Source organism: Littorina saxatilis, linkage group LG13, assembly GCF_037325665.1.
Source record: "Littorina saxatilis isolate snail1 linkage group LG13, US_GU_Lsax_2.0, whole genome shotgun sequence".
Taxonomy (NCBI): domain Eukaryota; kingdom Metazoa; phylum Mollusca; class Gastropoda; order Littorinimorpha; family Littorinidae; genus Littorina; species Littorina saxatilis.
This window is the reverse complement of record NC_090257.1, coordinates 5,335,791-5,361,185: the sequence shown is the minus strand read 5'-3', so window position 1 is coordinate 5,361,185 and position 25,395 is coordinate 5,335,791. Positions and strand designations below refer to the sequence as shown.

General features: G+C 40.2%; 1 protein-coding gene across 1 annotated transcript in view; it reads left to right on the top strand.

Moving 5' to 3' along the window:
• Nucleotides 1–6,282, top strand: part of LOC138945935 (acetylcholinesterase-like) — a 69,686-nt gene extending 63,404 nt beyond the window's left edge. The window contains exon 4 of the mRNA XM_070317459.1: nt 1–6,282. This exon is cut by the window's left edge and continues 1,766 nt beyond it. The gene's annotated coding sequence lies outside the window, so the exon portion shown is untranslated.
• The last annotated feature ends 19,113 nt before the right edge of the window (nt 6,283–25,395 follow it).

The following is a 25,395-nucleotide window of genomic DNA, read 5'->3' as shown; positions in this document are numbered from 1 at the left end:
ACTTTATGTGCAGACCCAGAGACGGTATCCATCTCCCACCCCCGTGTCACCACAATGGCACGTTAAAGATCTTGGTCATTCTACCATAAGTGCAGATGGCTGATACCACCTAAACACGCATACATCAAAAGCCGTGAGGGCGTAAAAACTCGAATCGTATAAACCAATTCATGTCCAATATAGGCAATTAAGACCTGACGGACAATAAGCCCCTTAAAATTTACTTTTTTACAATGTGTATCACAATCAGAACTGATGGGCGCAGTGGCGTGGTGGTAAGACGTTGGTCTGCAAATCGGTAGGTCGTGAGTTTGAATCCCGGTCGCTGCCGCCTGGTGGGTTAAGAGTGGAGATTTTTCCGATCTCCCAGGTCAACTTATGTGCAGACCTGCTAGTGACTTAACCCCCTTCGTGTGTACACGCAAGCACAAGACCAAGTGCGCACGAAAAAGATCCTGTAATCCATGTCAGAGTTCGGTGGGTTATAAAAACACGAAAATACCCAGCATGCCTCCCCCGAAATCCGCGTATGCAGCCTTGAATGGCGGGGTAAAAACGGTAATACACGTACAAAATCCACTCGTGCAAAAAACATGAGTGAACGTGGGAGCCTCAGCCCATGAACGAAGAAGAAAAAAAAGAAGAAGAACAATCAGAATATTGACCTATTTGTCAAACTTCATTAATTAAAAAAAAACTGCAAACGTTGCAACCAAAATGCTACTTTTGTGTGTGTGTGTGTGTGTGGTGCTGACACTTACTTCAATGGAAAGATAAATGTAATATCTTGGAGGGATCCGTTTTACACGATTAAGATGTTTACACGAGACGGAGGGTATCTTGCAATAGCATTATAAAACTTTTTTCTTTTTCTTTTTTTGCATCAGAAGATTGTAAATAGAATTGTTATTGTTAAGAGTATGATTGTGTTTCTCGATATTGACGAACATGCAAACGACAAGACCCATTTCTCATATTCTTATGTTGTCATGTATCACACCATTGTTCTGTCATCAGGATTATAATTAGTAGGAGTATCACACTTGGCTTCTGTTTCATGATTATTTCTTCACAAAATGTATAGGATAGAGAAAAGAATGTAACTGGAATTTTGAATATTCTGCCTTAGGCCTAAAACAAAAAATAGGTGTGGTTACGGTAACCCGACCTACCCTATTTTTAGGGGCCGACCCTATAACTTTTTATTACATTTGTAAAAAAAAAATAAAAAAATAAAAACAGTGCAGAAAACGCAATGAAAGCAAAAGCGCTCGAGTCGCACACTTATTTCCCTGTCAAGTAGGTTTAATTTGTACACATTAGAAAAAAAGTTTTTAAAAAAAAGTGATTGCCTACCTTCCTACCCTATTTTTTTGGCTATGTTACCTTAACCACACCTATTTTTGTTTGGCTATGTTACCTTAACCACACCTATTTTTTTGGCTATGTTACCTTAACCACACCTATTTTTTTTGGCTATGTTACCTTAACCACACCTATTTTTTTGGCTATGTTACCTTAACCACACCTATTTTTTTTTGGCTATGTTACCTTAACCACACCTATTTTTTTGGCTATGTTACCTTAACCAACAGTTTAGTGAGAGGAAAATGAATAAATAAAAAAGTTCATATTTACAAAAGAAGACTTACCTGCACTGTGTATTGCCATAAAAGTCTCGGTACTAACCCTTGTAAAAACGCCAGAGGCATTGTAAATATCATCAACATTTGTTTTGGCATCGTTTCATGTATTACATTCAGTCAGTTCAACTGGTACATTAAGTAATCATTTTGTCATCATAAGCTGTACATAGCGGGACTAATTATTTTAGATTCCAAATACATATTATGGTTGCCATACTGATTGTTTTGTACAAACAGGTGTTTCCTGTCACGTCACAAGTACGTACGATAGCAATGACCATCATCATTTGTGTCCATTATTGTTTTGAAGACGATTCTGCGGAAACTCCAGTGATCTGTCCACAAAATCCACTGTAGCTAGATGTTCGATAATACAGTACTCAGTCATCACAGGTACAGTCCTTTACTGGTAAATTCCCGCAGTGGGGCACTGCGGTTATGAAATTAAAAGCCCCTCCTGTTTTTGGAACCGCAGGAGCTTTCTAGTTTGCTGTTAGGTAGATTTTTGGTTCCTCTTTCCTGTCATGCTCTCTTTTTCTTCATGAATTCTTTTCTTTTTTCTGCCTTCTTGTTCATTCACCTGTATTTTTTTCCAAAAATCTCTTCTCTTTCCGCTTGTCTCGCGATTCATGTATAGTTTAATCTGTTAGTGTTCTGATGTAAGTCCAGCAGTAGATAGGTTAAGCCTATTTTAACATACTGGAAACTGGTAATCTTCCAGTAGGTATTAATTTAGTTTTACTAAAGCCTGCTGGGACACAAGTAATGGGTTAGTGCATTTGTAAACAGGAATCGCTTGACAAGTGGCCCCCTTCATCCCCCCCTTCCTCGTCCTGATATGGCTCTGCGTAGTCGGCTGGACGTTAAGCAACAAATAAACAAACAAATTACTGGTAAATTGCTCTCCTCGCCATTTCAGATATGACCAGGCGTTCACGGCGGGATAGGACACATTTCGAAATCTAAAGTCTTGGCGCTCTTTGTGCAGAGTAGTACGTTCTTTATGCATGTATTTCCTAAGAGTCACTAATGAATTGATCAATAAATTCAGAAAGAAAATGTCCGGTGTAACACGAGAAAATTACTCCCACGAGATTTTTACTCCGGAGTAAACATTTCGTACGAAAAAGTTACTCCCTTTACGAAAAAAGCACTCCCCCATTGCACGAGAAAATTACTCCCCAAGACAGGTGAGTTTCGAGTAAACATTTCGTACAAAAATGTTACTCCCCTGACGAATAAATAACGAATAAATTACTTCACCCCAACACGAGCAATTTAACCTCCCATGCCAGGTGTGCGAAATTTTTACTCCCTTGTCCCCTGTTAGTCTTGGTGGTGGAAGGGGTGGAAGGAGGGTAGCGCGACATTCGTGTGCGCGAGATCACTTATTGGCATTATCCCTTCGCCCACATCCCATTTTCGCGTACGAGATTTTTACTGGAAGTAAAAAAAATGGGGAGTAAAAATGTCGTGGAGGGAGTAATTTTTTCGTGCCTTGGGGAGTTCTTTTCTCGTACGAAAAGTGTACTCGGAGTAAGAATTTCGTACGAAATATTTACTCCGGAGTAAATTTTTCGTGGAGTAAAACTTTCGTGTTACACCGGCCCTGCAATGGAAGCTGTCATGGTGTTGACGCTAGCGCCACTAACATGATTAATCCACTGTTGTCAAATCAAAATTTATTCATACACAAATTCCAATCTTCACTGGTAGATGCGAGGTAGTTGATTTAAGGTATTTGTCCAAGTTGAGGGATGGTCTTATCCCATGCAAAACCCTGAAGAGATCTGAGATGGTAACCCGAATAATTTACACGGGAGTTAGTATACTTTTGAAGCTGCACTGTCTGCTAACAGAAGTGTTTTTATTTGTCAAACTATCGTTCAGTTTTGCTGAGAATGTTATATATCGTAGTTCCGTGTCAGTTAAAAACAATTCTCTCTCTTTCTTTTTTTTACTCTTCGTGTAGTAAAGAAGAATTAGGTACGATCAGATCGAATCTTCACAAGAACGATTGCTGGAGTTTCCGCGGAATTGATAGATGATTACTGTATATATATATCTGTACACGTTGAAGCCTCGCTCATACGGTTGTGATACGTTCACGTCTTACATAGAAAAAGTAGTTTGATATAAATGCTCGACTCAGTCAAAACCCCGACCTCAACACGACCCGAAGCGTCAGCGCCCTCCGACCATAAGTTCTTGACTAAAAGTCATCTGTGTTTGCCATTAGTAAAAACTATACACACCTTGTTTAACCTTCGCCCGTCGGGGTTATCGACTACACGCGGAAGTCATCGTGGGGCCGTGCGGACACATGCTTCTCGTTTCCTTCTTTGAGAAAGATGGGTCCGCACACCCCCACGATGTTTGTAGTCTAAATATGACCTTTTTTTTCAATTACTTCTCGCTGGAATTTTAGGACATAAGAGCTTTTTAGGTGCCCGAGGCATTCTTAAAAGCTCATTCAAAATGTCCAACTAGTTTAAGAGATATTTGCAATTAAACACCCTTCTAGGTCCACACGGACCTACGACCACCGGCGAAGGTTAAAGACTTCTCAGACTATGTTTATATAATAAATCAAAGTTGTTGTCGTAAAATTCAAACCTAAAGAGAGGAAAACACCAGCGTGTCTGCTTCTCTTTCTCCATTCGCTTCTTTCAAGCGTCAACTCCTGTCGCTCTTAAGGCTGTCCTTCATTGATCCCGAAGGGGACTTCGCGAAGTTTTTTTACCGAAAATTCAGTGTCAAAGCTTCGTGCAGCAAGCTTCTTGAAGTATATTTCGCATAGTCGATTTTGCCCAATAAATTTGAGGCTTTAAGTAGACTTCGCCCAATTGATCCCAGGCTTAACAACATTGCCGTCCTCCTCAAGGCCGCCTACAAATAGCTTCTCATGCAGGGTGGTCTGTCACATAAAGTTGACCCGTGTCCGTCCCCGCCCGGATTCGAACCAGCGACCTTTCGACTTGTGATCGAGAGGTCGCTGGTTCGAATCCTGGCCGGGACGGACACGCGTCAACTTTATGTGCAGACCCAGAGACGGTATCCATCTCCCACCCCCCACCCCCGTGTCACCACAGTGGCACGTAAAAGACCTCGGTCATTCTGCCATAAGTGCAGATGGCTGATTCCACCTAAACACTCATACACTTGTGTATCTCTACTTAAGTCGGGTTAAAACCCGGAAACATGTCCCTAATGGCTTTGCCGTGAGGGCGTAAAACTTGAGTTTCTCCCGGGTGGTCTGTCGCCAGGTCAAGCTTGGTGTCTTTCATTATCCTGCCGTGGGACCAGCTTGTGTTTAATGCAGCTTTCGGGGTGAGCTTCACCCGACTAAACCTTTCAATCGTAGGACGGTTGCACAGCTGACGAATGGTCGCTGACTCCGGTGCCGTGTTGCTAAGGCAAACACAAAAAAGTCTGTTTACGGTATCCCGACCGACCCTATTTTTTCGCGCGACCCTAGATTTTTTTTTAGGTTTGGGAGAAAGAAAAAAAAATTAAGTAAAAAAATTAAATAAATAAAAAAAAGTCTTTGTTTTTTGGCAAAATAACTTAAAAATATGTTTTTTGGGGGAAGAAAAAAAAGTAAATAAATAAAAATCCCGACCTACCGACCCTATTTTTTTGGCCTATGTTACCGTAAACAGACTTGTTTTTGTGTGTGCCTAAATTAACTTTGGCAGAAAAGGTCCAGAAACGGTTTGGCTAAGACCGCCTGTACCCCAATTCCAAGCTATTCAGTTCATGAGCTCTACAGATCTAAATCCGGATAAACAAACAGACGGATAGAGTGAATCCTATACACCCCCGAATATATGGAGGTGTAACAATCCCACTCTTTACAGAAAGCACCAGACCGTGGATTGTTAGTTTGTGCATAGACCGATCGAATAGCCTGGACCGTCAACTCGTCACGTGACCCTTCGAGGTTACGACTCTCGACTTTCAGGGGCGCGTCGCGTTCGGTTTGAAAGGCCAGCGATTCGAAGACAGTGAAAAGAAAGCACGCTCCAGTTATTTGTGACAATGGGAGGTGACAATGAACTGGATTTTCCAAAACTCCAAACTAAACTTAACAAAACTCATCGAAAAACATGTTCCATATGCACTTTTGCTGAGTTATTTTGAGCATTTTCAGAACTTACCTGGGCAACTTCGTCCATGTTTACAATCGACACCGGATATCACGTCCCCCTGATTTCTGAAAGGCCATGTAAGCGTAGGTTCCTAAATGCGAGAGGCCGCTACCTCGTAATAGAGAGAAAGAGCGGAGAGAGAGCTAGTTGGCGGTCCAGGATAAATGGTCTATGGTATGTGTCAATGTGAAAGAATACTCGTATTCTTAGTCAAGCCTGGATGGGTCTTTGATTTTTTGAAAGATTGTTCATACGGAAAAGTAAATATCTTGAACAGTTTCAATATTTATTTTGGGAACAAACTCTAAGACTTACTGATTCGGAGTTGGATACCGCTCATAATCGTGGTGACGTCGGGGTTCCGGATGGAGTCACGCATTTATATTTTTCTAATGTGTGTGTGATCTGTATCGTCTCATAACCTTTATTGTATACCTCATGTTCACACAAAAATGTTCGTCGATAAATAAAGATTGTATACACACCATGTTGTCTATATTGTCTTCTTCTTCTTCGTCGTTCGCTCAGACAGCAACTCCGGAGGCCCTGATGAAGGCTGCTGTACGCCGGAGGATATCTATATTGTCTAAAAGGGGATATTGAAAATACAAACAGGTTTCGGCACATGTCGCAGTGGTCGCATTGTTTGGCGACGAAACGAGCCGATTCTGCAAAAGAACAGTTTACAACAAGCTGTGCACTTGATAAGTATACGGTGCTTGGAGTCGCAGATCCTAGCCATCGGAAAACACACACACACACACACACACCACACACACACACACACACACCACACACACACACACACACGCACGCACACACACACACACACACACACACACACACACACACACTGTCCGCGGCTCATGCACAGCGAAGCAAAACACAAAAAAAACGCTTGCACACTCTGGCACCCCCGTCTTGCATCAATTTTGGGATTGCGTCAGTTGCAGTAAGATCTACAAACCCGGTTCCTTTTCTTTTTTTTTCTTTTTTTTTTTTTTCTTACAGCATTCTGACAGCACTTTCGCGTGGAGTTGTCTTTTAAAACAGGGTTCCACCTGCTCACAAATGCTTTATCAGATGTTTAGTCTGCCCCCAGGGATACGTATCGCATTGTTTATAAGGCCTGGATTGAGAATTACGTCTGTGGTCTCTTGGTTTGCTTATGTAGGTGTGTGGGGGATGAAATGGGGTTTGGCAGGGTGATGGTGGTTACAGAGGGGTTACTTGCAAGTGTGTGTGGTGCGTGTGTGTGTGTGTGCGTGCGTGTCTGTGTGTGTGTGTGTGTGTGTGTTCGGGAGGTAGTAGATGTGTAGGTTTGCAAGGGGAAAGCTCGACGAGAGAGAAAGAGAATCAGAAGGTCCAAGGGACGCAATCCACTGAAAACACAGACTGAACGTAAAGACGAGTTGCGCGGCTTAGATCGGCATGGGGACGACGATGCGACTGATCCACACCCCGATGGATTGGTTGATTTCCATGAACACCTTGTCGTAGTCGACGAACCTTCCGTATGAAGTATGTGGCTTTAATGAGCAAACGTATTACTATATGTGTAGATGCAATCCAATAGTCCGGACTGAGTCAAAGATTGCTTGTCCAAAATTTCAATCAATTTGGTTCAAAATTAAGGTCGTGACAGTGCCGCCTCAACTATCACTAAAAGCCAGATAAAGCGTCATCAAAGATATTTATGGAAAAAAATGAAAACAGGGTCTTAAGAATTTGTGTGTAAAGTTTCTTGGAGATCGGTCCAGTAGTTTTCTCTGAATCGCTGGACGACCTGACACACATAAACCACCACCCTTGTCTCGATTCCTGCCGGGTCTATGTTAAAACATTTTGCTTCTTGTGCGGACAGTTGTTGCTGAATTAGTTTCGCGGATTGTCGGAGGTCTCATAAATGACAGGGAGACGGGCGCTGTGGCGGGGTGGTAAGACGTCGGCCTCGTAATCGGAAGGTCGAGGGTTCGAATCCCGGCCGCGGCCGCCTGGTGGGTTAAGAGTGGAGATTTTTCCGATCTCCCAGGTCAACTTGTGTGCAGACCTGCTAGTGACTTATCCCCCTTCGTGTGTACACGCAACCACAAGACCAAGTGCGCACGGAAAAGATCCTGTCATCCATGTCAGAGTTCGGTGGGTTATGGAAACACGAAAATACCCAGCATGCTTCCTCCGAAAGCGGCGTGTGGCTGCCTAAATGGCGGGGTAAAAACGGTCATACACGTAAAATTCCACTCGTGTAAAAACACGAGTGTACATGGGAGTTTCAGCCCACGAACGCAGAAGAAGAAGATAAATGACAGGGAAAAACGGCCCATACGTATGTATGTAAAACCCCACTCGTGCCTTCTCGCGTGTACGCTGAAGTCGCAGCCCATGAATGCAGAAAAAGGAACACATTCATAAACAAAATATTTTGTTTTAAATCCCACTTTGTACAAAAAGCAACTAGACTATTGGTTTTTAGCGTATGTCTATGTGAAACGATTAATGTTTCTGTTGTCGCATCTTCGTTCTAGTCGTTCACATCAGTTGTAAGAGTTTGATTCCAGCTATAAAAAAAAAACACAACAAAACTAAAAACTACAAACCCGAAGAATAAAAAGAAAATGACCATTACTATTCTTATCTTTATATATATTCAACTTTAACTCTTGGCTGTTTCAGAGGGCAGCTGCGGGCCGTGTTCGGAGAGAATTTCGGCTGGAGGATGGCGAATGAGTCCTTCTTCCCTCCCTTTACTGACCTCTCTTCTGCTTCTGCTGGCGATCTCCTTTGGGCCCGGATGCTACGACTGAAAGCTGTTCAATATTTTAATGCGGGTTATCTTTTCTTGCAAGCAAGAATGCTTCTTTTAACGACAATTTTGAGTGCTTGTGAGGGATGCCAAATTTATGAATGTTATGAAGGGCATTTTAGTGACGGACCTGCTATCACAATCGCACTGATGGACTGAAGATCAGCTACGGTCTACCATGTGGATGTTTTTTTCTGATCAATTTACGGTCGATTGTAGTAGAATATACAAATGCACATGCCGACGAACACACGCGAAGGACACACGCGCATGCACGCACATGCATACACAAACAAACACGCACAACTCACACACACACACACACACACACACACACACACACACACACACACACACACACACACACACACACACACACACACATACAAACACACACATTGGCGCGCCGAAAGTCAAGAACAGATAGACTGGTTGTAAATGAGTATGCGATTTTCATAAATTTGCATAATATATGTATATATTTACATAGTATAATGTACAACTGCTTTTCCAAAAACTGACTGGTTGAGCGCAGAGCAAAAAGTTGCATTAGTTAGTGCATCAACATGTTCTGATATTACTATATATCATATTAGCATTATTATGGTCGCCATTTACGCTCATTGATTTAATAGTGTTGTCGTGTACATGCCGTATTTACAATCATTTGCATAATGATGACGTGTGGCAACACCTGTTTGTATCCATTCCAATACAGGAGATTCGATTTTCGTGATACATATAAAGTCTAGTTTTCTTTTTACCTCTGCAATGTTCTGATGCATGCCCGCTTGGTAATTGTATGTTGTCATTCGTTTTCTTGCCTACCGTAAAACTACATCGTTTGGCGGATTTCCTTTTACCATTATTTCGTTGCGAAGAGCGTAGTTAATTATTGTCTATTCAGGTAGATTTTTTCGGACGCTCTATGAAACGTTCTGTTTCCTATTTGTAAACAATGACATGACCTTATCAATCACATGGTAAGAGAGTGAACATTTGCTTTTTCATAAAGGTTGACAAGAGTTCAAACGTTAACATGGGAAGAGTTTTATCATATGAAAAATGTGAAGAAGATATGCCAGCATCCTAACTCAGCTCTGTGTCGAAATGGTATTGCTTGCCAGTGTTCTGAAAACAACGTAAAACCTAAAAGGCTGAGCAAAATTCTACATGTAACGGCACACTCCTCGTGGTGAAGGCAACTTAACATCTCAGATCGATACCACCATCTCTCCACTTGGTCACACACACAAAATGAACAGCTTGTGTGCTCTCTTTGCCATGTGAGACTTTTTATGAATTTATTTCGTAAAAGAATCTATTTCTTAAAAAATAAAAAATAAAAAAATTTAAAAAAATCTGCAAGCAGTCACAATGTTGAGTTTTGGTATGTGTTCAAGGGGAGGCATGGTTTTATCACATTCAAAAACCATGCCAGATCTCAGATACTGAGCCGAACGGTTTACACGGGAAGGAGTGTGACTTTAAACACGCTCGAAGGGGGAGATAAGTACTCTACGATTCATGGCAGCCCGGACATCGGTTTAATGTCAGTGTTTCTCAACATCGAATTCATCAACAGAAATCAGTCTTCACCTGACCTTTTAAAGGAACAGAAATCAGTCTTCACCTGACCTTTTAAAGGTACAGAAATCAGTCTTCACCTGACCTTTTAAAGGTACAGAAATCAGTCTTCACCTGACCTTTTAAAGGTACAGAAATCAGTCTTCACCTGACCTTTTAAAGGTACAGAAATCAGTCTTCACCTGACCTTTTAAAGGTACAGAAATCAGTCTTCACCTGACCTTTTAAAGGTACAGAAATCAGTCTTCACCTGACCTTTTAAAGGTACAGTCTTTCCCGTGAAAACAGTCCTACTATCTCAGATCTGCCAAGGCTTTTACATGGGGTGAGGTTACCACTTCACTTGGACACATACCAAAAAACAACATCCTGGCTGCATCTTCTGCAGGGTCGGATTTTGTTAATGAATTGAGTCTTGAGTCGCCTTGTGGTGAGGTATGTGCGCGTTATAAATTCTCGTATTATTATTATTATTATTATTATTATAATTTAAGTTATTGAGACATCCCAGTGCACTAAGGGATTTATAGAGCAAATCGAGAAAATTCATTATTGAACGAAGCGCATAGCGCTGAGTTCAATAATTATTTTCGAGATTTGCTCTATAAATCCCTTAGTGCACTGGGATTGTTTCAATAACGATATTGTCAGTACCGCCATAGAAAAAAGAAGATTCCAAGCGCACATTTTGCAACGCGCATTTGAATAGGCATAACTGTGTGGTCAGGTCGTGTACAGTAAAGATCTACTTTTGTGTGGGGTGTCTCAAGTGTGTCGTGCTTTCGTCACACGCATTTTAATTTCTGTTGGTAAATTCCAGTGTAGCGTTAATCTGAACAGTGATGATCTTTCAGAGAGACCTCATTTGAACTCGGAGAAAGGGCTGTGCTCTTCATTATTTGCGATTCGAAACCTCCAGTCGAGCTTCGACGGATTGACTGTGCGGAGTGACTCCCCTTGAATTGACTCGAAGCCGCGGGACTCGACGGTTCGCACATTTTCAAAACAAATGTGGCATATTTTCGTGTTGTATCTTCATTCATCGGGGAGTCTGATACTAAATATGAACGGTAAGAATGCTCTGAACATTACACGTATTATATCCCCATCGTTTTTTCGTTCACATTTGCCCAACATGTTAATTTGCTGAGCGGGGTTTATGTCGTCTGCTAGGGCAATCAAACCACTGCATGCAGTCTGCACTGACTGAGTCTGCACGCACGAGGCACGCTGGTAATAAGTCTTATAATGGTAAGAACGTTCTGAACCCTACACGTTTTCGATTACGATTGTTCTTGCCTTGAAATAATAATTCGGAAACCATTCATTTACTGAACTGATGCAGTCGTATTTCAGTGTAGTCAGTGCGGCTACGTATGACAGAGTCGATCGAGTCAGTCTTCCAAACTGGTCTAGCTGGTACGTTATCGGAATAACACTTGTGTTTTCTGCTAGCGGGTGGGAATTTTATATTAACTCATCATTTGGTAATGTGGATGATAGGCTACATGCCACTAACACGATGAGAAAAATCTATGCAAGTCGGCGAGAATTAGATGAAACCCAGCGGCTTCTATTTTTAGATCAGTGGCAGCCCCACTGTGGCACAGGCACATGCAATCTGTCAGAAAAAAAACCACTTCTGCTTTAATTGAGAAGTAGGGAATTTATGGTCATTTGGTATTGTGGAGAATATAAGCTACATGTCAGTAATTAATTCTGAGGATGAGAGCACAGTCTTGCTTAGGTAAAGGGCGTAAGAATACGCTCTGTGGAAAAGTTAGCGCACTCCAAGAGTGCGCTAACAGTTTTAGCGCATCGCCATTAGCCAATCAACTGGTTCACATCAGTCATGTGACACCAGTACTTACTGACAATTATTATTATTATTATTATTATTATTATTATTATTATTATTATTATTATTATTATTCTAAAAGCCACCAGTGACTTTGAGAAATTAATTCATTTAGAAAAATTGCTACTCTGCACAAAAAAGACGTCCTGGTTTTTGGTGTTTGGTATCCAAGTGGAGGGATGCAACATCTTGTTCAGATCGGAGACGGCTAGCCGAATCGTCCAAACGAGAAGGAGTATGCCTTTAAAATGTGCGCGTTTAACTGTCTATACTAAACACGTGGCCATGTCATTTGACCAGTGTCAAACCTTTACGTTCATATTTTGTCAGCAAGAATTAAGAAAATATATTTAAAGATTCAGGCAAAGCTAGAAATGCTGCTTTGTGTGTGCTGCAGTGTTTGAACCAATCCTGGAAAATGTGATGCATGTTTCAGGATGTTCACACAATACAAGAGTAATTGCGTTGGAAGGTTCAGATGTGGAACAACTTTGAGCTGCAAGTTTAGACAATATAAGAACAAATGCGCTGCATGAGTTGCTAGTTCAGGCGACACAAGAACAAATGCGTTGCAAGGTTCAAACCGATCAGTGACAACAATACTGCATGTGTTGCTGGATTCAAGCAAAGCCAGGACAATAACGCTTCATGTGTGGCACGGTTTGGCCAATAGCAGGACAACTGTACTACGTACATATGTTGCAAGGTTTGGCCAATAGCAGGACAACTGTACTACGTACATATGTTGCAAGGTTTGGCCAATAGCAGGACAACTATACTACATATGTTGCAAGGTTTGGCCAATAGCAGGACAACTATACTACATATGTTGCAAGGTTTGGCCAATAGCAGGACAACTGTACTACATATGTTGCAAGGTTTGGTCAATAGCAGGACGTCTGTACAACATATTTTGCAAGGTTTGGCCAATAGCAGGACAACTGTACTTCAGATATTGCAAGGTTTGGCCAATAGCAGGACAACTATACTACATATGTTGCACGGTTTGGCCAATAGCAGGACAACTGTACTACGTACATATGTAGCAAGGTTTGGCCAATAGCAGGACAACTATACTACATATGTTGCAAGGTTTGGCCAATAGCAGGACAACTGTACTACATATGTTGCAAGGTTTGGTCAATAGCAGGACGTCTGTACAACATATGTTGCAAGGTTTGGCCAATAGCAGGACAACTGTACTTCAGATGCTGCAAGGTTTGGCCAATAGCAGGACAACTATACTACATATGTTGCAAGGTTTGGCCAATAGCAGGACAACTGTACTTCATATGTTTCAAGGTTTGGCCAATAGCAGGACAACTGCACTACATGTGTTGCAAGGTTCAGACAATATAAAGACAATGTTGTATTTATTGTTAAAACAAACTTGAACAGTCGTGCTGCATGTGCTGAAAAAGCGTGGACGACTCAGCAGCATATGGTGGGACAAATGTTGTTCTGCAAATGCTGCAAGATTCTGGCAGACGGAGTTAGGAGAAATGTACGACAGCGAGTATACCAAAGTTCAGACAAAGCTGAAAAAATGTGTTGTTTAAACGTAAAGCTCAGACCATTTTGCTGAATGATGTGGAAGGTTCATGCAAAGCTCGGATTTGCTTTATACGTTGTAAGGTTAAGACAAGGCTGAGACATTGTATCGCATGTGCTGCAAAGTTCAGTCATAAATGTGAAAGCTGTGCTGCTTGCGCTGAAAGGGCTGACGTAAAGTCGAACGGTAGTCGCTGCTGCTGTCATTGTGTCGAAATACTGTATAACGAAGAGATTTTTGAAGATATCCGCAAACTTTTCTACTTTTCATACGTGTTGTATGTGTGTAACTTGTAATTCTTCTGGAAACGTATGTTGTTTAGCTTGTTCTGCCGAATAAGCTACGGAGGGACAGTTGACGAGCATTAGAAGAGAGTGTATCCATGACTTATTATGCGCGGACATAGCACTTGCTGATGTTGTGGGGTCATGGGTGTCAGACCATCAGCTGATGTTGTGGGGTCAAGGGTGTCAGACCATCAGGAGAAGAGCATACCTACATCTCCTCTTTTTGTGGTCGCATGACCAGACGACGATTGGATGCCCAGAAGATCGTTGACTATTTGGAGAACTCTTGAAGTTGACAAGATGAAAACGGTTTTGACTTGCTAAGCTTCTATTGCAAAATTCGTCAGTGTATTTTAAGAAGCCCCTGTGAAAAGCACTTTAGCAAGTTGAATACGATTTTTTTTTCTCTCGAAGTGTTGTACATCTTTTCACCGACAAAAATCATCATTGAGTTTCAAGAAGCCCTTGTGAATAGCACTTAACGATAACTGGTTGCAATTGTGTTCACGCAAAATTGGACATTTTGGGGCGCTTTTTATGAGGAAGAATGGCACATTAGCATCCTTTTTTGGTTGAATTCGTGGTTCAAAGTATACATGCACCATTTTCTCGCCCATTTCTGTTTCATGGCAAAGTGTGAATCATTGTATACACGCTATGTTCAAGGGTACAAACTGTCGAGCAGGACTCGTCGTGGTTTAATTGAAAACAATTGTTGTGTATTATTCAGTGGCGAACTTAAAATCTATGTGCTGAATATGTGACCCTCCACCACGGAATGAGTCGCATGTCACCTTTGCATGATTTTGATATTTGTACATTTTCCTGAAGAGTTTGTTATGCTCTATGCAGTGATGAAAACCGTTGTAGAAAAGAGCGAAAACTGTTTGAGTTATAAGTCTGTGACTAAGCTGACCCTCACACTGTTACCAGCCACCCCCCGGACTTATATTAAGCCTAGCGCAGAACCGTGCGAGGTAACATGCGACTCATTTCGTAGTGGAGGGTCACATATGTGTTTTAGAGGACAGTTGACGCTCTGTGAGTTGATCTAATCTTATTCTTGCACACTACACTGACCAATTTGAGTTACAATTTTTCGGCACAAACACATAGCTGATAGCATTTGAATGCTTTAACATTGAAGTTTCTGTATCGGTGAAGGATTTTTCCACACATTTTGCTTGTTGAAGCCAGTTTCGTTTAACTTTATTTTTTTCTCTCTCAACCCTGTAATTTTTCCGCAGTGTAGCTCTATTTACACCTTTGCTGTACGTCAACTTCCCATTTGCAGGGATTTGCCTGTTGTTACCCAAGTCCCATTTTTTATATTAACTAGTAGATTTTGATACGGAACTTTGTAAAAAATTTGTATTTTGTATTTTTATAGCTCTCTAGTGAGAAGATTGCGAAGTTGCTGTGACGTTATAGTCAGTACTGGTGTTGTGAGGTCTCTCCAATGTGTAAGTCATTCATGTGTTAGTTTTGTTTAAGTAGTCTTGGACATTGTCCAAAGCGATTGTGCTAGTATTAGATTTTTCTTGTAATTTTAATGTTGCATTTATAAATATCTATTACACTCCTAATACACGTTGGCATGAATTGTCGTTATTGCTGTAAATAGTACACTGATTGTCCGGTTCTCTGTTACTTGTTATTATTATCCTGTTATTGGTTGGACCACATATCACTTTCAGTGCACGTCTGCTCTCTCTTTCTCTCTCTCTCTCTCTCTCTCTCTCTCTCTCTCTCTCTCTCTCTCTCTCTCTCTCTCTCTCTCTCTCTCTCTCTCTCTTTCTCTCTCTCTCTCTTTCTTTCTCACTCTTTCTTTTCTCTCACTTGTTCACTCTCTCTCTCTCTCTCTCTCTCTCTCTCTCTCTCTCTCTCTCTCTCTCTCTCTCTCTCTCTCTCTCTCTCTCTCTCTCTCTTTCTTCGGAATAGGGAAAGTATTCTGTATGTTATTTCTGATAGTTTCTCCGTGTGTTGAGCGAGTCAATAGAAAAAGCGTTTAACAGGTAGCTCAGCTGTATATGAGTGCACGTAGTAGGCTGAGTTTTAACTCACAATTAATTTAACCTCACCATCATCGTTGGTGCAAAATCATCTATAGTTTCAGTTAACCTTTGCCCGACCGGGTTATCGACCACACACGGAAGACATCGTGGGGCCGTGCGGACCCATGCTTCTCAAAGAAGGAAAAATATGCATACCCTTCCGTAGGCCCATGCTTTCCAAAGAAGCAAAAACGTGCATCCCCTTCCGTAGACGCCGTGGTTAAATTTCCGCGAGAAGTAATTAGATTTAATTATTAATTTAATTATTACCGTGCGGACTAAAGCTTTTCAAAAAAGAAAAAACGTGAATACCCTTCTGTAGATGTCGTGGAGCCGTGTGGACCCACATTGTTAATATGTATTAATTTCGCTCCACGAGACTTGCTTATTAACTCCAAAATTAAACAGATCGTAGAAAATGATGTTTAGAGCCAATACCTGAAGGTTTGTGACTTCTCTCCCTAGTTTTTATGTAAGTTCCTTCAGTTTGAGAAACATGGGTCCGCACGGCCCCACGATGTTTTCCGTGTGTAGTCTAAATTTGACCTTTGTTTTTTTAATTACTTCTGGCTGAAATTTAATGATCTTTTATGACATAAGAGCTTTTTATGTGTCTGAGGCATTCTTAAAAGCTCATTAAAAAATTCCAACTGGTTTAAATGATATTTGCAATTAAACACCCTACTGGGTCCTCACGGACCCACGACGACCGGCGAAGGTTAATGTACATCATTTGTTTAAGTATCACACGATCTCAGTGAAGTGTTATGACTGTATGATAATGGGCACAAGCTCACTCAAAATGGTGTGATTTTGTTCAGAAATCATCAACAACGAAAAAAGAAAGAAAAGGGCTGCCTATTTTGACAAATGTTTTAAAAGTAAAAAGATAAGTCACACAAAAAAGGAGAAAACAATTGATCCCTTCGTACAACTACCTACATACCTGTTATGAACTTAGTTATTGATAACAACTTTTTTTCAGAACACAAAGACATGATATTGTCCACGGATAGCGATGGCTATTTCAAAGCTAAGGTTCTAAAACGTGTTTTTGTTTCAAATGAAAACTGCACACTTAGAATTCTAGAATTATAATTGACGCAGATTTGGTAGAAGATAGTTACTGCTGTGTTCTTGTAATTGAATATTGTTAATATATGAACAACCTGTGATTTTGTACATTTTTACGAATATGTGCATGTACTTTTGTTTAATACTAGCGAAGTATTAACCTTAAAATACCTCTGTTGATGCCATTCTAGTGTGCGCATTTGTAAAAGTAGAAGTCAAAAGAGTGTGTCGGTTTTTGTGTTGTATTTTTCTTGAAATTTATATGCAATTAAGTGCGACAGAGAAAGCGGCAGTGTTTAAATGTTTAAAAATTGTAAGGATCGAGTGCACGTAGCATTTTTAACATGCCAGTTTTCATTGTGGTCTGTTTAGACTAGATCATTTCTGATATGTGACCCTCCACCACGGAATGAGTCGCATGTCACCTTTGCATGATTTTCATATGTTTACATTTTCTGAAAGAGTTTTTTATGCTCTATCCAGTGGTGAAAACCGTTTAAGAAAAGAGCAAAAACTGTTTGAGTTATAAGTCTGTGACTAAGGTGACCCTCACACTGTTACCAGACACTCCCCGGACTTATATTAAGCCAAGCGCAGAACCGCGCGAGGTGACATGCGACTCATTTCGTGGTGGAGGGTCACATATGTTCCAAACTCAAACCAATAGAGATGTTACATTATTTTAAAAGTCACAACATTTGGTATTTATGAAGAACTTTTCATTTTCAATCAGTAATGTGTTATTGTTGTTATATTTCCTTTTGAAATGTACCTTTTGTGTATTCTGATTTATATATGGTAGCTTAATTAGTTACCAAATTATTTCTTCTGGACTTGGAATAATGTTGTTATTAATAATGGCCTGATGGTCATTTACTATCCGTTTTCATTGTATGTTGTGTTTTGATGCTATTAATATGGATGTTTTTGTTGTTGTAGACATTAGTATTAAAAGATCGTCGTTGAAATAGTGATGCTGATGTCCATATATGTCCTATTCTTTCTGAGGAGAAAATAGTTTATTATTGCATAATTTTTGCTAGCTGTTAGGCCACAAAAAAAAATAGGTCTGTTTACGGTAACCCGACCGACCCAATTTTTTTCGCGCGACCATAGACTTTTTTTGGCATTTGGGAAAAAAATATATATTTTGGGTTTTTTTGCAAAATAACGTAAAAATATGGTTTTTTGAAAAAAAAAAAAAAAAAAAAAAAAAAAATAATCCCGACCTACCGACCCTATTTTTTTGGCCTATGTTACCGTAAACAGACCTTTTTTGGGGGGGGCCTTACCAAGTTAATCATTCCAGTCTCTATTTAATAGTTTGTTGAGTAGAGGGGGTATTACTGCGCTTTTTAGTATTTTCAAACACTTGCTCTTTGTGATTTTAAATATTTTGCACTTCAAAAAAATGTTTTGCTTTTGTTCACCTTTTTGTATTTCATTTTACATGCTTTATGCCGGCGCCCGGTCAGACTAGAATATGTAAATGGTATGTTAATGTACTGCGTGTAGTGTAGTAGTATTATCTATTGTCTATGGCATAACTTTAGCTTATACTGGACGTGCAAGTATTTTTTCACAATACTTTGGAGTAGAATTTATACCACGTTAAAAAACTGATTTTTCACCCTTTCTATTTTTCCTTTTTAAAATTATATTCTGGTTTAAATACTTTTACAAAGTCATTTTTGCACTGCGCTAAGCGGTATTCTCGCATGTTAAGTAATAGTATACTGGCAAAGTGACAGCATTTTATTTTTGTTCAAGTGGTCCCGCCTATCAATTTTGTGTTCTTGTTTGTGTTACATTCTGTTTAAAGATTTAAGCAAATCCAGTGTACAATTTAGATACATGTGCATTGTTACTTAATTATAGCATAATCCCTTTTTGCAAGTTTGTTAAGTAAATAAATTGTTGAGAAAAGGTGTGTCTATTACTGTATAATTATTATTGTTGTTGTTATTGTTGGTGGTGGTGGTGGTGGCGGTGGTGGTATTCTTCTTCTTATTGAGCTTCTTCTTCTTCTTCTTCTTCTTCTTCTTCTTCTTCTTCTTCTTCTTCTTCTTCTTCTTCTTCTTCTTCTTCTTCTTCTTTTCCTTCTTCTTCTTCTTCTTCTTCTTCTTCTTCTTCTTCTTTTTCTTCTTCTTTTTCTTTTTCTTCTTCTTCTTTTTCTTCTTCTTTTTCTTTTTCTTCTTGTGATTTTATATAAACAGATGGCAGATGGGTAAGCTTATACAATTCACTAAATTAATGATTTACAGTTCTGATCAGGTTTTGTGAAACTCAAGAACTTAATAAAGACACAACATTTCTAGGCGTGTCAAATCTTTGGGTTCTCTGGCAGAAAAACAGGACAAAGCTGGTGTGTTTATATCACAACCAAATTGGTGTCTTGTGAAAAATCAAAACGCGTTTTCCAGAGGGTAATATACATAGTAGGTATTTCTGACATAGCCTTTGAGTAAACATTTAAAAAACAATAAAAACATTTCTTTTGATGGGATTTTTGTTTTAATTTGACCAACCATATTAAAATTAAAATACTCAAAAATGATGCAAGGCTACAAAATTGAAACGCAGCTTTTGGGGAAGGAAACACAGTCACTTGATTCCAAAAGTTATTTTTCATAAATCAGCTGCAGCTGGTTAAATGAAACTTCCAACGTTGTCGTAAACATTGAAGTAGGTACATCCTCGATGTGTATTTATAGACTATGAAGCTGATGTAATTATCTCGTCTTTCGAGACTGATAAACCAAATAGTTCGTAGATTATTAGCTTGTTCCAGTGTTTGCTGGGTAACTTAAGGGTAACGTCTACACACATGAAAACCCCTTTACACACTAGAGTTTAAACTGTGCTGTTTGACTATCCCTAACCCTCATCCATTTTAACAGAAAATGTGCTTTAAGTCTAGCACACACACACACACACACACACACACACACACACACACACACACACACACACACACACACACACCCCTTTCCGAATAAAAGTTAAGACCTTTTTCAAAAATGTTATTGAAGTTCAAGGATTGCCAAAGAGAATAAAAAGAAAAGTACTATGTTAAATGCTTACTTATGAGACTAATGTATGAAACTTAATATAAGGTTATCAGACATTTGCACAAGAATCACTATCGACTTAATCAGTGAAATGGAAAAGAAACAAAAATACGCACTTCGAGCTAAAATACGTGCTTTCAATCATTTTTTTAATTCATGCTGTCTATGTTTGTTTTTCTTTGGGACACGTCCATTGGGTGTGTTACCTGTTTTAATTTGACCTTGTACTCTCATTGGTAGACTCCAGCCTTAAGAACTACGACGCCTTACAAGACCGTAGGCCGACAGAAATAACTATGTTTGATAAAATAAGAAGAAACATATCATTTTCATTACTGTAGATATTCTGCAGACACACCCTTTGCCTTTCCAAATGGTCTACACATTTACAGACAAGTCCTGAACTTTGTATACCTTTAAATACATATTCTAACTATTTAAAGACACATAAAAACTTTAAATTTAATCAAGAACCAGCAACATTTGTATCAACAATAGGTTGGCACAGTGCCGGCGGGGTGGCCTGATGCACTTAAATAACTCTTGTACTTGTGGCATAAATCTTCCGTTCAGACATGTGATTTCCCCATCCTGACTCTGAAGGCAGATAAGCAGCAGCATCTTAAATGTAAACTTGTGTGCGTAAATAAATATTTTTATGCGACAGATACTCGAAAAGCAATTTTGGAGCATAATTACATGTTCTTTAGGCTTGAGAGATTGCATCAATCACTTTGGGGGCAACGCAGGGGGGTAGAGTTGAAGAATTTGTTAAATATGCCTCGTAAAGCAGAGAGTCACTTCCCTCAGTCAGTAAATACATCTTCTTCTTCTTCTTCAGCGTTCCAGAATGTTCTGGTTACGTGTGAGCTCGTTTGCCCATTTGGGTTCCCCACACTATACTCTGAGAGCATAGTCAGCTTCACTCCGCTTTCGTTGAGTAGGCATGCTGGGTAGTTTCGTCTTTCCATAACCCACCGAACTCCGACATGGATTACAGGATCTTTTCCGTGCGCACTTGGTCTTGTGCTTGCGTGTGCACACGAAGGGGGTTAAGTCACTTAGCAAGTCTGCAAATAAGTTGACCTGGGAGATCGGAAAAAATCTCCACTCTTCATCCACCAGGCGGCAACGACCGGGATTCGAACTCACGACCTCCCGATTAGGAGCCCGACGTCTTACCACCACGCCACTGCGCCCGTCAGTAAATACATCAAATAACATTCAAGGCACACTCTGTACCATGAAAACAGTACGGCTCGCCATCTTAATTCTGGACAGAGCTTTTAAATGAAAAAAGACCATCCCCGGTCTATTTGGTCACATGCAGGGTAACCGGCAGAGACGTTGTACTTATCGACGGGCGCAATGGCTTGATGGTAAGACGCCGGTGTAACACGAGAAAATTACTCCCACGAGATTTTTACTCCGGAGTAAACATTTCGTACGAAAAAGTTACTCCCTTTACGAAAAGAGCACTCCCCCATTACACGAGAAAATTACTCCCCAAGACAGGTGAGTTCCGAGTAAACATTTCGTACAAAACTTTTACTCGCCTGACGAATAAATAACGAATAAATTACTTCACCCCAACACAAGCAATTGTGACTTCCCATGCCAGATTTTTCCGATCTCCCTTGTCCCCTGTTAGTCTTGGTGGTGGAAGGAGGGTAGCGCGACATTCGTGTGCGCGAGATCACTTATTGGCATTATCCCTTCGCCCGCATCCCATTTTGGCGTACGAGATTTTTACTGGAAGTAAAAAAAATGGGGAGTACAAATTTCGTGGAGGGAGTAATTTTTTAGTGCCTTGGGGAGTTCTTTTCTCGTACGAAAAATTTACTCGGAGTAAGAATTTCGTACGAAATGTTTACTCCGGAGTAAATTTTTCGTGGAGTAAATATTTCGTGTTACACCGGCATCCAAAGCGGGAGGTCGTGGGTTCGAATCCCGGCCGTGGGTTAAGGTGGAGATTTTTCCGATCTCCCAGGTCAACTTATGTGCAGACCTGCTGGTGCCTTATCCCCCCTCGTGTGTACACGCAAGCACAAGACCAAGTGCACACAGAAAAGATCAAGGCACTTAATTAAGATAAAGTCAGTTTGGACATGGGAAGCAGGATGACATGTGCTGCACGATTTAAAAGATAATTTATCAGGCGTTCATCAAATTCGTAAGGTCAGGCGAGCAATCTCAAGCGGCATGCGGTCCTCTGTGGGAGGATCAACATAGGAAACCTTGTAATGGGGAAGGTGGTGTTCAAATCACTTTCGTGCTTACACGCATGCACACACTTAAATATGCATACTGGCGCATCTACTAACAGACAGACACACAAACACACACACGCACGGAACGCACGCACACACACACACATAAATACACATGCGTGCGCGCGCATGCATACACACACACACACACTGACACGCACACACACACACACACACACACACACACGCACGCACGCACCCATACATACACACACACACACACACACACACACACACACATACACTCCTTCTTCGCATTCCCAACCACTGCCACTAAACTCTCCCAGTCCAAACTGCTCCAGGAAAAAACCCAGCCGCTAATGCTGCTAGGTCCATGCTCACACAGTATTAATAAACTTAAATCAGCAAGAAGCGGAGGCGGTCAAGAAATTATATTTCTTTTTTGGTGAAAAAAGATAAGCAAGGAGCTGCATGATTGAAATAAAAATAGTATCCTACCACTACCGGAACTAGTGGACTGAATGAGTGTCCACATTTTCTTAATCTTGTCTTTTCTTTTCTTCAACAACAACAACAACAACAACAACAACAACAACAACAACAACAACAACAACAACAAAGGTATCCTAGAATTCCTTCTATTCTTCTCCACTTAAGAAAGTGACCCAGACCCATCCAGATAGAGGGAAATGCTATCATAGCGTGTTTACTCCCAAAGGAAGATCTGCCGACGATCCGCTTTGCTCTGCCTTTGACTCGGTGTTTATTTTTGTCATCAGTCTCTGACCTCTTGTTTGCGTGTGGCCAATAGAAACGAGTATGTGATACTGCTCCATCACTCTATCTCCTACTCCTTACATGCTGGGTAGATCTAGCCGCTTTTATTGTTTTTTAAAGGTGCATCGTTTTCTTTGTGAATCAGTGATGGCAAACAAATGGTAAAAGACGTACGCACGCACGAAGTTGCACATAAAAAACAACGTTTGAGAGTGTTACTGTTTTTGTGCTTTATTGTTACTATAATGAGAGACCAACAGAAACCAAAATATTGAAAACAACACATTCTTTAATTGTTCAACATTGTATTAGCAAGATGGCCAACTTTCTTCTGTTATAACTTACCTGTAAATTCCACGGGTTACACTATTCAGACAAACGTTTATGGAATTCTGTGATGCTTGAGATTCGGCTGGTGGTTTTTTTTTTTTAACATGCTTGTAAAACGACAAACAACGCAGGTGATAAAAGTTTGCCTTGATGGACGCCACTAACACTGAAAGAAATCTGACCGCTGTTTACCAACCACAACACGTCCTTTGGACTTATAGTACTAACTTTCAACAGTAGCAGTTCGCAAACAGCAGCAGTTCGCAAACATACATCTATTTGCACCAATATCTAGCTGTTCCCCCACAAAAATGCACTCTTTAAATTATCAAATGCTTTTGCATCATCGATAAAAAGACAGTTCGATCGCTAGCTCTATAGAAAAATATAAAAAACAGTACTATGCAGAGTAAAAATGTTGCCGACGGTGGAATGACTTGCACGAAATTCAGGTTGTTATTAGCCAATAATTGAATATTAAATAAAATAGTCGGTACTGTTGTTCATAACACTGGTTAATACGTTCCGAAAACACCTTCAACAAAATCTACCCCTATTGCAAACTGGATTAAGCACACACTTCAAAATCATTTAGACCTGGCATATGTTCCAACTACCTCAAACCTGCGCACCATTGTTGTTGCGCATGACCCATGCTGAGCTTAGCCATAAAGTGACTGAATGGCAGCAAATGAACCCTACGGCTTTTGGCTGCTGGACTCACTGATGCAGACATGGTCGATCATTTTCGTTAACGAGCAGTCTTGGCGAGCTTCCCGCGGAGGTTGTTTCGTAATCTTCCCATTATCACATTGGTCTTGGTTCGCAGACCGCAGACGCGTAGGTGCTGTCTGGGATGCACTTCCCCCTACCTGAAGGTTGAAAGTTCATGACATTTCTGTCAGAATCTACCCATGCTGAGTCCATTCTTTCACGCTGATAATACAGCACCCAACTGTGTAGAAATCAGAGAACACTGAGCTTTTGTTTCCTCTAAAATAGTAATTAGAAGATATATATATACGTTTAGATATACTGGTACATTCCCAAGGCAGATGGTCAGAATCATAGCGTTCTCATTGCTAGTGGACCCAGTGCATTCTTTGTTCACTGCCACTGGTGACGCACGTGAAGTACAATTATGCCTGGAAGGCAACTAGTAATCTACACTATCTCCAGTTGAATTTCGGACATATTTTTTAACATTTTGTGTCATAGTCCTTCTTCTCCTTCTTGAAAACGTTGTTGTTTGTTTGTTTTTCGTGTGTTTGTTTGTTTGTTTGTTTTGAGAGAAAAAAAAGTTTTCCTCGAGTTCAAAATAATTATTAATACATGAATATTCTCTCCTTGCTTCTGAAATTTGACAGTAATAATCATGTATCAAACATAGGCAGGTATTATTTATTATCACAGTCGATAAGATATGATAATAACAAGACTACAAAAAGTATGAGAACCAACAAACAACAAAATGGGGGAAAACAACATTGGCACACCATACACAAAATATTTACAAGCAAGATTTGTGATTTGAACTTGGGATAAAAGTGTAAACTAAACAAGTCGTTTCAGATGCTTTCTGCTTTGGTATTCATTCATTCTAAAACTTAAAAATATTACAGTGATGTCAAAAAAAAATTCACATCTGTCATTGGTTTGCATTTAATAATAATATAAATTTAAAACAACAAATAATGAAATTCATTGCTTATCTTTCAACTAGGATCATATGACTTCAAACAAACTTCTAAAAATCTGATGATGGCAAGCAAACTTTTGCAGAAGCTGCATGGACAGTATAAGAGGCAGCAGGTAAAGTGTAGCAAGTATAGGGTAGTGCCATAAGTCATGCATATCGTAAGACGTAAATTTAGAGCGGTACATTTGGATCGACCTAAAGAAAAATTGATAACAAATAGTTTACTTGCGTCTGGCATTTCAACTTTGGGTATTTGGTTCTATGTCATTTGCTCC